At 37.2% G+C, this 12037-nt stretch overlaps 1 non-coding gene across 1 annotated transcript; it reads left to right on the forward strand.

Annotated features, from left to right (window-relative positions):
• Window positions 1-6452: 6452 nt before the first annotated feature.
• On the forward strand, window positions 6453-6578 carry LOC123613833 (small nucleolar RNA SNORA19). The gene has a single exon (XR_006721275.1). It is a non-coding gene; the product is annotated as a small nucleolar RNA SNORA19 (small nucleolar RNA).
• Window positions 6579-12037: the final 5459 nt, after the last annotated feature.

The following is a 12037-nucleotide window of genomic DNA, read 5'->3' on the forward strand; positions in this document are numbered from 1 at the left end:
CCAATTATTTAGATGACTTGTTTCCGATCAATTTTATCATCTTTTCTTTGTCCTCTGAATGCTAGAAGAATTTTTAAAAGTTGTTTTAAAATCTGGGAATTTGGGGCTTTGTTGTTTTTGTTTGTTTTACCATTACTCACTTGGTTTTATGTAGTCTAGATTCTAAATTATTTTTAAATTCTGTGGTAGCACCATTTCTTCTTAAAATTGATAGTTGTTTCTGCAATATGTGATTATATCATCCTCTTATGTTCATTAACTTTCTTTTTAAAATGTATTTTAACGGTGGTTGAAAAAATACATAATTATAATTCACCACCTTAATCATTTCTAAGTGTACAATTCAGTAGTGTTAAGTATATTCACATTTTTGTACAATATCCAGAACTTATTTATCTTGCAAAACTGAAACTCCTTACCCATTTAAACAACTTTCCACTTCTCCCCTCTCTCCAGTCCCTAATTAGCACCATTTCACCTCTGTGTCTATGAATTTGACTACTCTAGATACCACAAAAATGGAATCATACAGTGTTTGCTTTTTGTTACTGGCTGACTTCACTTAGCATAATGTCTTCAAGATTCATCCTTGTTGTAATGTGTATCAGAACATACTTCCTTTTGAAAGATTAAAAGTATTCCATGGTGTGTATGTAGCACATTTGTTTATTTCTTCATTGATAGATATTTGGTTTGCTTCTACCTCTGGCTATTTTGAACAGTACTGCCATGAACATGGATGTGTTATTTTCATTAATTTTCTTGAGAATGAAAATTGCTCTCCCAAACCTCTCTATTTGATGTGTCAGTAAAAGAACAATGCAGGAGGCTGCAAATAAGAAAAGAGTTTATTTAAGAATTGCAATTCGGGAGACACAGATAGAAGTAGAACTGAACGAGTGTTTCAGGGAAGCGAAAGGGCTGGGTGTTATAAAGACAAAAAGCCATGATGTTGCTAAAAGTTGCCTGGAGAAAACTGTGATTGATTCTGACTCTAGTCGGGAAATATTAGTCCTTAAGGAACTGCAAGGTATTTTAGAGTAGGGGTCTGATAAGTAGATTGGTTGTTCCTAGTTATTTTAGGGTAAGTGGACCAATAAATACACTGAGTTTCTGACTGATGCTCTAGATGACTTCATTAGGCCAATCAGCGGTCAAAAGATCTGGTTCCACCCAAGCTGAGATGTGTATAAGTCACAATTTCTTAATGGTCTCCTGGCTCCATTTTAGAGAGCTATCTTAGCAATTTTGACTCCATTTTGATTTTTGTTTCACAGGAAAAATGCTAAAAAATACACTTTTGCATGCTCTGAATATACATATATGTGTGGGTGGGCGTGTGTTTTTAATGTAGCAACTCTTTAAATTAATCTTACTTCTCCCCCCCCCCACCCCGTTTGCTTATCTTTGAATAAGGATAGGTCCATCTCACTTGCTATGTGACTGGATTCTCAGAAGGTCCCTTCTCTCTGAACAGCACATAAAACTTCCTTTAAAAAGTAAGCTGCAGCATCAGCTGATAAAGGTTTGTAACACTTGATACTTGAGGTTGCTGAGAGGGAAGCAGGGAACTGTGTCCCTGTGAACTTTTCCCCTTTGCTTATTTTAACAGCTGAAGGAGGGACCTGTTTTCCCTAACTCTTTGCCTTCCTTCAGGCATACGATATGGTTTTGCCTAGTCTTTTTCCTAGAATTTATTTGTCCATATTTGAGGGATTGACCTAAACCAACTTGTACAGCTATTCTGCAGTTTTAGAAAAATGCTCCTTGTATTGAGGTTAAATAAAAAATGCATCTTATTCACATTGTAATTAATCTTACACTTGCCCACCTGAACAGCACACTCTGAAAAAAAAATACATAAATAAGAAGCTCATTTTAACTGTGTAGGGAGATAATAAGATTCCATGGCATGAGATAACTTTATGATGGGTAACTCAGAACATCTAAGCCATAAGGACCTTGTCCTAAAGAGTGGAAAATCTTGGAAACTGGTAAGAACTGCTTTATAGCTTGAAGGTGAAAAATTTTTTCATAATGTCTTATTTCTTGTCAAATTAAATTAATCAACCATGCTTATGTAATGAAGCCACCATAAAAACCCAAAAGGATGGGTCAAAGAGCTTCTAGATTGGGGAACCAGAACACTTTTAGGTGCCACCATGCTGCACCAACCTCCATGAGGACAGGAGCTCCTTTGAATGTAACCTCACCCTATGCAACTCTTCATCTGGATGTTGATTCCTATCCTTTAACATCCTGTGTCATAAACTGGAAATCTAGTATGTGAATAGGTTTCCTGAGGTTTGTGAGCCACTCTAGGAAATTCATTAAACCCAAGGAGGGAGTTCCCGAGAACCTCTGACATATAGCCAGTGAGCGAAAAGCACAGGTTAACAACCTGGGCTTGCAACTGGTATCCAGAGTGAGGGACGGTCTTGGGCTGAGCCCTTTACCCGTGAAATCTGATGCAATTTCTGGGGTGACAGTGTCCGAATTGAGTCAAATTATTGGACACTTGGTTTTAATCAGTGACCATAACCCAGAGGCTTAGTTTAGAGGGCAGGACAGTGGATTGTTTTTCTTAAAGTCATGTAATGTGCTTCATTAACTTGGAGAATGCTAGGCATTGCAATACTCCCACTCATCCTTCTGAGCAAATTAAGGGAGGAAATGAGGCATGCGCTTTTTAATACGGCTGAGAAGTAGCTGGACAAGTGGAACATCATGGATATGAGACCTCGAAATACCCAGTTTACTTTTACTGAGATTTAGCAGACATTTAACAAGCTGTGTCACCTTTCCAGCCCACCACTAACATCTTACATGCAAAGAGAAGCAAAAATTAGCATGTGTGTTTTGACAAATGCACCTGTATTTAAAGGGCAATCAAAAGAGAAAATATAAAATGAAGATTGTCCTTGGTCCTTCAGGGTCTATTATCCCACTGAGTGAATTCATTATGTACATTTATGAAGGGTCTCTGTTTCTCTCTGATTCATACTTTTCTTTATTGAAAGAATCAGAAAGTAGTTGCCGTGGTGTTGGCAGTGAAGCTTCCAAAACTCCAATCCTTAAGACTATTGGCTTCCTCCTCCATCTCCCAGCCACAAGACCACTCCTGATCTCAGTGTGGCCAAGCCCAGTGAATGCTGTTCTGTTCCTGTCTTGTTTATCCATGCCATTATCCTGGTTTCCCCCATTTCTTCTAATGGTTCATTCTCAGTGACCTTCATCAGCTCTTTGCAACTCAAATAATAAATACTGGAATTACTCAGGAGGATTCAGTGGCCTCAAATTCTCATTTTGCCACCCATACTAACCCCTGAAGCTAAAGACTCCTTGCCTTGACTTATCTGTTTGTTTCAAAAGCACCTGATATTTGACAGAGATGTTTTACAGCTGTGCTTGAAGAGATAGGCAGTGGCCAACTGTCCTGTTCCAGCTCCTGCACAGATAAGGCCTGGAGGTGTCTGGAAGTTAGTTTTGCTTCATTACCATGCTAAGATCTCTGCCCCAGGAAGGAAATTTGCACTCTGCTGGGCACAATTCATGCCCTGTGCAAAGAAGCCTGGAAGACTGTGCATGCCCCAGCTGCCCCTGGAAGTATCCACCCCTTTCCTAGAGTCCTGATGACGCGTCTGCCTCCTACTCCTTGAAATTCCCTTGCTCCTCTCCCTGCAGGGAGAAGGTATTTGAAGAGCATGAGCTCTCCCTTCTCCATTCCTTGATCAGTGAATGAAGTTTCTGCTCTGCTATGCCGAACCTCGTTTTGTTTAAATGGCATCTGCAACTCCAGGCAAAGGACCCACTGAAGGGTCACCAACCCATTGGGAAGTGGTAACAATTTACAATCCTGACTCTTCCCCAGACATCTAAATCCACCATCTGCATGATCCACAGCCCTCTCAAACCAAATGCTTGACCATGAACCTCCCTTTCTGTTCTTCTAATTTGATCATCTCAGTAAGTGGCAGTTTCATCTATCCATTGCTGAAGTGTGAAACCGGGGTGTTATTCCCAACATGTATCCTTCCTTGTATCCCACGTCCATTCCACTGCATGTCTCTGCAATTCTACCTGCAAAACATTTCTTGAATCTAACAGTTGTTTTCACTTCCATTGCACTTACACTGTTTGCACCTCAAGTCTGGATGTCTTATTTGGACATAGTGCTTAAATTTCCCTTCCATTTAGCAGCCTGAGTTGTTTTTACAAAGTATTATTCATACCACTCTCTCTGTGATATTAAAACTCCCCTCTGCAGTCAATCTCCTCTTTCCATTCTTTCCCCAGATAACATTGCCTTTCACTTCTCAAATCAGATGTTACTTCTTCAGAAAGACCTTTGCTGACCTCACATTTTAAATTCAATCTTTCACATTATAATATCTCACAGAACCTTTGTGACCCTTAAATAGAATATAAAGTGATGTTGGATTGTACTTAACCATAAAATTTCGGCTGAAGAATGAAGCTGAGCATTATAAAACTGTACCCTCACATTCTAAAGGGAGTTACAGGACCTACTAAAAGTTATTACTATTAATTCTCGAACCATCAACTCTTATCACCAAACTCTAGGGGTAAAAAGAAGAGAAAGGAAAGAAATAAGATTTTAAGGCTCACTGAGCAGAGTCCCGCTTCCTCCTTTATAAAGGGGTGGAGTTTGTTCCACAACTCTAAGTCAAAAGAAGGGTAAAAAGACCATTTGATGACTTCCAAGAATAATGAGAATTAGGTACTCAGAAGGCACCAAGCACTGCAATACAACTGGATCATGAATAAGACACATTTAAAAGTACTTCTTTTAGTTTAGAAATCAGACTTATTTCTAATGGCAAACAAATAAAACAAACAAAAAAGAATAGGAGCAGAAATCAGAGTTACAGTTGGTGATTCAAAAGCCAAAGTGAAATTACGTGTTTCCATATAAATGCCGGGTTCTGTACAGTAATGACAGTAAGACTTGGGGCCTCTGAAAACCAAAGGAGTTAAACATGACACGTTTGATGGTGGGGGAGCTGAGGCAGCCCTGTGTTGGTTGTACTTTCCTGGGAGAAGCAAACAAAATCTTCTTTGGAGAAAAGCATCTCCATAACAAAGGACCCCAATGACTCAATTACAACAGCTTTAGTCCCTGAGGGCATAAATCCTCCCCTTCAAATGCTCTCTTCCATAGCCCAGATCTGGGAGGATCCAGAGCAGAAAAGGAAACTGAAAAAGACATATGAGTGAATGAAAAGGAAGAAATATCACATTGCATATGAGATTAGATGTACGATTTCTGAACTGGAGTTGAAATTTTGACTTTCTAATGTCTGAAATGAGACCATTCTCACTTAAAGAGATCTGAAATGTGTGGATCTTCCTGAGATGCTGCTACCAACGACAGGGGAAGGGTTGTTCACTAGAATGTGTTTAATGTCAGCAGTGGGAGAGAAATAAAGCTTTATCCTAATTGTGTCCAATCAGTAAGTTATTACACAGATTTCTAAGTATTTTTCTTTAAAGCCATCTCTCTTGTTAGATTATAAATTCTTGTAAGGGCAGGAACCATATCTGACACTTTCATCAACAAATGTTGGGTTGATGACCATTTCTTGAATAACGCTTTCAACTCAGATTTCAAAATGTAGGTAAAGATGTCTCAGGAAAACCATCAGAAAAAAAAATTGGCCTCAAGTTAAGATCTTATAGAAGCAGCCTTTCACATTTCTAGTTCTCCAAACAGTTAAAGAAAAGAGGGCATGACAAAGCAGTGATACAGCTTAGAAACATAGCAATTAGGGCCCAGATTTGTTTCCTCCCTCATCTGTTCAATGTAAAGCCGTAATGTTGGTTTACTCACAGAATTTAAGTCATTTGATCTAGGTTACAGCTTTAGTTATATATTGTTGCACATCAAACTAGCTCTGGATGCTGTGGCTTAAAATAACAATTAGTATTAGTGTTCCTGTTTCTGTACTTTGGGAAAGGCTCAGCTGGGTAGTTGTTCTTCTGTTTTCCTCTGGGGTCTCACATTTGTAGTCAGATTGCAGCTGGGACTGAACATCTACCTAGTTTCCCCACATGACTAGATTTGGGCTTCTTTGCAGGGAGGGTGGATTTCAGAGGCGACAAGCCCCAGCACTCAAGTGCTTATGAAGACCCTGTTTGTGTCACACATTCCATTGGCCAAGGCAAGTCATATGGGCAACCCCAGAGGAAATGTAATTAGGAACTACACAAGGATGTGAATATTAGAATGCATGTCCACTGGAGATCTCCAATGAGACATACCCTCATATTACACAAAATCACAGAGCGAGCTCAGGTTGAACTCGGATTTGTCTGCCTCCAGGTTTATCACGTCATCACTGTACAGTGGTCTCTCAGTCATTATGTGGTGCTTTTCCCATCGTAACTTGAAAATAATTAGGGAAAAGGGAAGGATGTGAAAAAAATTCCCTGTGCACATTTCATTTTATTTCTTTATGTCAAGAGAAAAGATGTTTCTGATGTGCTAACTAAACCTCTGGAGGTAAATTAGCAGCATGACTAATTTAGACATTGCTATCAGACACCATCAGACAAAGAGAAAAAGGAAAAAAATAAAGAAGAAAAAAATGAAAAAAGGGAAAAAAAGAAAAAGGGAGGAAAAAAGAAAAGAAGAGAAAAAGGGAAAAAAGGAAAACAAAATCCCCTAACTACCACTATTTCTTTGTCTCCTACAGTTCCGTTCTTTTAACTGGTGCTTGAATATATTTTTCATACCAGATATAGCCAGAGCAGCCTTCAGAGTCATCTTTCTTTAAAATTCTAGTGATTGTGCTCTCCTTTCCTATATTTTTCTTGACTCTTATTTCCATTACCTGAAATCTAATGATAGGACAGATAACGAGTAAGGCTTCTGCTCGTCCAGGCCCCTTCTTATTCACATCCCCTAAGTTACAGAAATTGTACACACATGTGCTCATCGACACTTGGCAGTGTTTGGTACCCACATTGCATTAGATGGTTTATACATTTCTTGACTACATGACTGTAATATTCCCATACTATAGAGGCCTCAGAAATGTTTAACCTAATGCCAATAATTCTACTGCAAACTAAGACTAGCCTTAGTTAAAGTAGCCTTACTGAAATGACTTACATGTACCATGTTTAAAATTTTTTGTTAAGTGATAGTAAATGCTCCCAAAAAGTAACAGGAGCACTTAGAGCCAAAGGCACCATCTACAAATGAAACAATGAATAAAGGATATGGTGAGGGCTGAATTTCAGCAGAAGTTAGCCAGTGACATGATATATTCTGGCAAACCCAAAGTTTAGAAAATGAGGATATGAGGCAGAATTCTGGCAAAGTTAGGTAGTATTTGACAATTTTTCAAGTGTGAAAGACATTAATGGAAGTGACGTATGGACCAACTTCAAAACTTCTGAGAAAATTTTGAGCTTTATTAATATGTCACATTAGAAATACCAGCAATTTTGCTCTAATTTGTATGCACTTAGCTTTAGTACCCCTTGAAATTACAGACATATAAAGAGTTTTCTCTATTCATTTTCCTCTCTCTAACATTAATATTCCCACAGTGTCACTAATTCTAATAATCATATAGATTCATATTTTAATCTATGACCTTTGCATGTCAAGATCATGCAATATGCTTCACAATGTCAGTAATTATCTGACATTGAAATCTGATGCTACACATTTAGTTTGTAGGATTGGTGATTGTTTCTAATAAAGAAATTAACATTGTAGTTTTCCCTCACTGTATAACACTGAGTTAATAAAATACTTCACTTAGTCTCCCGTGTTGCAGATCTAAAATTTACATTTGTAAACAGAATAATGTATTCCTTCCTCTCTATTCCCAGCTCTGAGAGTACTCCTGGCACTTGTTAGGAAGTTAGCAACATTTGAGGATCAATTTTTTGTTGTTGTCATTTGAAGAGCTTGTTTAATATCCCTGGAAATCAATTCAATCCTAGGAAGAAGACAAAGGATCTACACACTCCATAGATGGTCCAGTTATGTTGTATATGACCCAGACAATTCCAATATTAAATTGGGAAGTGAACCACATAGACTTTCTTGATCATACACAACTTGGTTTTTGGAAAAGCCAGAGAGAAAACAAAATTTGCTTATCATTGAAGCCATTCTGTGGCTATCAGTTAGCTCCTTCGACATGAGATAGTATTGATTATAAATGGCACTGCCTAAATTGTAATTACGTGAGTTGACTTTGTGATCTTCCTTCTGCTGGTAACACCTGGCAAACAGATATGCTACAAGCTTAAATTCCCAAGAAACTGAGAAATTCAGTAAAGGCAGAAGGCTATGATTGCCATTATAAGGGACTATTGAATCTCTTTGGTTGAGACTAAAAAATTTCACCAGTCACTTTGACAGATATGTAGTGACAGACAAAAAGGTTATAAATAAAGGCCAATCAACCAATCTATCAGAGATTTATATCCATGGGAAACCTGTTAAAATATCCTCTATCTGGAACATACAACTTTAGGAAACTAAGAGTTTTCCTGCATCTATTTGTCAATTTATTAAAAATATTTAAAGATTTCTGCTTTTGTATCTTTGCCTCCAGATGCTAAAATGACACTCTGACTTTAGATTTTTCTCCTAAGGTAATTAGTGACAGGTGAATTGGTTTTTTATAAATATATCTAGTAAATGTTTCCTTCAACTCTAAACTTTGTTATTTTAAAAAGTAGTTCTGAATGACTGCTTAAAAAAAAAATCCCTAACACCTTCAATCTCTCATGACAAATTACATTTTAACATAGTTTTAAAGATATATTTCACTTTTTCTTTACAAACTTCTTGATCTTTTTGATTCCTCACTTAGATGAAGTTTTGAGATTTTAAAAATTTTACCTTCTAAGTTTACTCTGATCTGCTGTCATCAATAAGAATGAAGATAATATTTTATCACATTTCATTCAAAGTGTGTCAACATGGCACTGGCACATTTTGACTTCTGAATTAAACATCAGTGATAAGTAAATTGCTGTTCTTCCAGAAACACATATGCATGAGCTCAGGGCAGAACCCTCTTCTTTCGCCTTGTCCTCTGACCACATTCCCATTCCCATTCCCTTCCCTATTTCATTCCACCTGGAGGTGAAATCTCTAGTTTCCCTCCTGCCCCAACGTGTGCTCCTTGACCACGGTCTGCTCCTCCGTTTTAGATTTCATCATGTTAATTTAAGTCTGTGTCTGCTGGTTGTCTACAGCCTCCACAAGAGCAGGAGAAGTTCCATATACATCAACTGCCTGGAGGAACAGATTTTTTAAAAAATGTATTTACCTCCTGCGACCAACACTGGGGAGGATGGGATAAAATAACAAAATATTTCTTTAAGACACTTCTTTTATGTTTTCTATTACATCTCTCTTCAGACAAGCTGGGATTCAAATTAATGAGGCAGATGTGACATCATCCCGTTGTTTCTTTCTTCACTGAAAAGCCTGGCTCTCCAGTAGGAAAATGGCTGATTAAGGAATTTGGCTACCTGACAGATTAAGATTAATTGCACAAAATGCAAAGTGTTTGTTACCAGGCAAACAGGCTTCCTCAGGCAATGGTTTATTTTACATGAAGCTAGGAAAAATTGTGTTGTTTAGATTTTTTTTTTCAATTGACAGTGAAGAAAGAGATAATCCTTTATTAAATCAAAAGCGAAAATTCCCTGAAAACAGTTTCCTAATAGTCTGCTTTCTATAAAACAGTCTTTCTCTAATTGATAAGCTATTATTTTTTAAACTCTATGGCTACTATTTAGTTTTTATTAATAGGTGATCACTTCCCATCTCAATGTTAAAATGATTACAGTGCTCTGAGGAAATCTCTCTATACTTCATCATTATTGCTATTTTTAAAATCTCAGTCTTGAAAGGATAGTGGTTTAAATAACTTTGCCATTTATTTGGGAGTAATGAATATAATAAGACGGGTCATTCTCTGAACAGGCAAACATGATTATCTTCATATGCATTTTCAAACTTCTTTTCAAATGATGGAATTGCTCTCTGATCAGGCTGTTATATTTCAATCTTAGGAGAATATTGTCCACTTTTTATTCAGGTCAGTACTGAGTTGCTGAACTCAGATGCAGAAAATAACTAAGTTTGTGACTTGCCCTCTTAACATACTGGACAGTGTGTCAAAGTAAGTTTTGGGAAGAATTTCAGTTTTCCAGTCTCATTATACATTTTGCTCCACTTGGGAGAAGAAATCTCCAGACACAGTGGATTTATGATTTTAGTCATCTGCTTTTGGAGTTCCCCAAAGACCTGCAGGCTATTTCTTTGCCCATCAGGAGGAACAGCAGGTTTCCATCATTTCACTTACAAAAGAAAACAAATTCATCTATGTCAAAATAACTGACCAGTGCTCGTCAAGATTGCCGAGGTCAGGAAAGACACAGAAAGCCTCAGGAACTATACAGATTAGAGAGGATTAAATGCAAGATGGGATCCTGGAACCGAAAAAAAAAAAAAAAAAAAGATTCTCAGTAGAAATTTTCATTAGAAAAACCATTGAAATTAGAGTAAATTCTATGGTTAATAGCATAATACAGATGATAATTTCTGGTTTTCATAATTGTACAATGGCTATGTTAGATCTTCACATTAGGAAAAGCTGAGTGAGGGAATACAAGAACTCTATGATCTTGTCACTTTAGTGTAAGTTGTAAATTCATTCAAAATTCAAGGTTGAAAATATTTTTTAAAAATGAAGCATAGGATCTTCTTTCTTAAAATGGGTATTTCTCAATCTTGTAATGACATATCAAAAAATTTTTAAGTTACTCTATATTATTTTCTACAATGCTAAAATCATAACATAAAGTTTTATTTTACTCTTCATGCAAATATTTTATTTACCAGAATGTATTATTTGGAGGAGGTCTTATTCAGCAATGCAACATAAAATGATTAGTGGACTTTATTCTTTGTTTTTATTTCAGACATTACTGAAAATCCAGTTCCAAACATGCTGAAAAACATGGACTTGTCATTCTTAAAGTTAGTTCATTCAATACAGAATATACTAGAAGCCAAGAAAAAAACAGTACAAAGACTCTTAGGCCTCTGACTGTCTCCTTAAACTGCTCTCAGTAAGACGAGAGCGGGTAGTAACTGGCCAGTCGACTGAGCAACACTTCCTCAAGGAAGAAAGCTGGACGGGATCTCCCGCTGATGGTGAGTCTCACCAGGGACTGGCTGCTAAGAATTCTTATTCCTCAAAGTGTAGCGGTAAGGAAATTGCCTAATTAATCCTCCAGACGTGAGAATCAGCACAGATCTGAAATCCTGCATTTGAGAACCACTAAGACCTTAGAGAAGATGCTTGCTCTATTCAGGGATTAGCAACTTTGTCTATAAAAAAGCATAAAGTAGCTATTTTAGGCTTACAAGCTATAGGGTTTCTTTCACAATGCCTCATGCCTGCCATTGTCTACTAAAAGTAATCACAGACAATAAGAAAACAAACAAGCAGAGTTGTGTTCGAGTAAAACTTTATTTACAAAAGCATGTGATGGACCGATTTTTGGTCCACTGGCTCTAGTTAGCGGGCCTCTGCTCTGTTTCATAATCTCTTTCATAAAAAGAATGACTTACCAACTAAAACTTCTATGCTGTAAAATGAACAAACTTTGTTGGAGATGCTCACGGGTCACCATAGCCATGGAAGTGGGCTAGAGAATCCTCTGAGACGTACTTAGACCAAAGGTCATGGAAACATTATTTGAGCATTGGTCGAACATCCTGCATTATAATGTACCTTTGTTACATCATAAATAAGGTTACAGAGTAGTTTTGCGTACAAGCAAAAGCATTGACTTTTTAAAAGGCTGACTTGGACTACAGCTCTGATTATCACTTATTAGTTGAACAAGTTCTTAAAATTCTTGACCTTTAGTTCTCTCATCTATAAAACAAAAATATAATATATTCTTTCAAAGGTAAGAATGATGGCAATGTACAAGTAGATTGTACTTGAACTATGGCCGTGCA

This window comes from Camelus bactrianus, chromosome 10 (genome assembly GCF_048773025.1).
Source record: "Camelus bactrianus isolate YW-2024 breed Bactrian camel chromosome 10, ASM4877302v1, whole genome shotgun sequence".
Lineage (NCBI taxonomy): Eukaryota > Metazoa > Chordata > Mammalia > Artiodactyla > Camelidae > Camelus > Camelus bactrianus.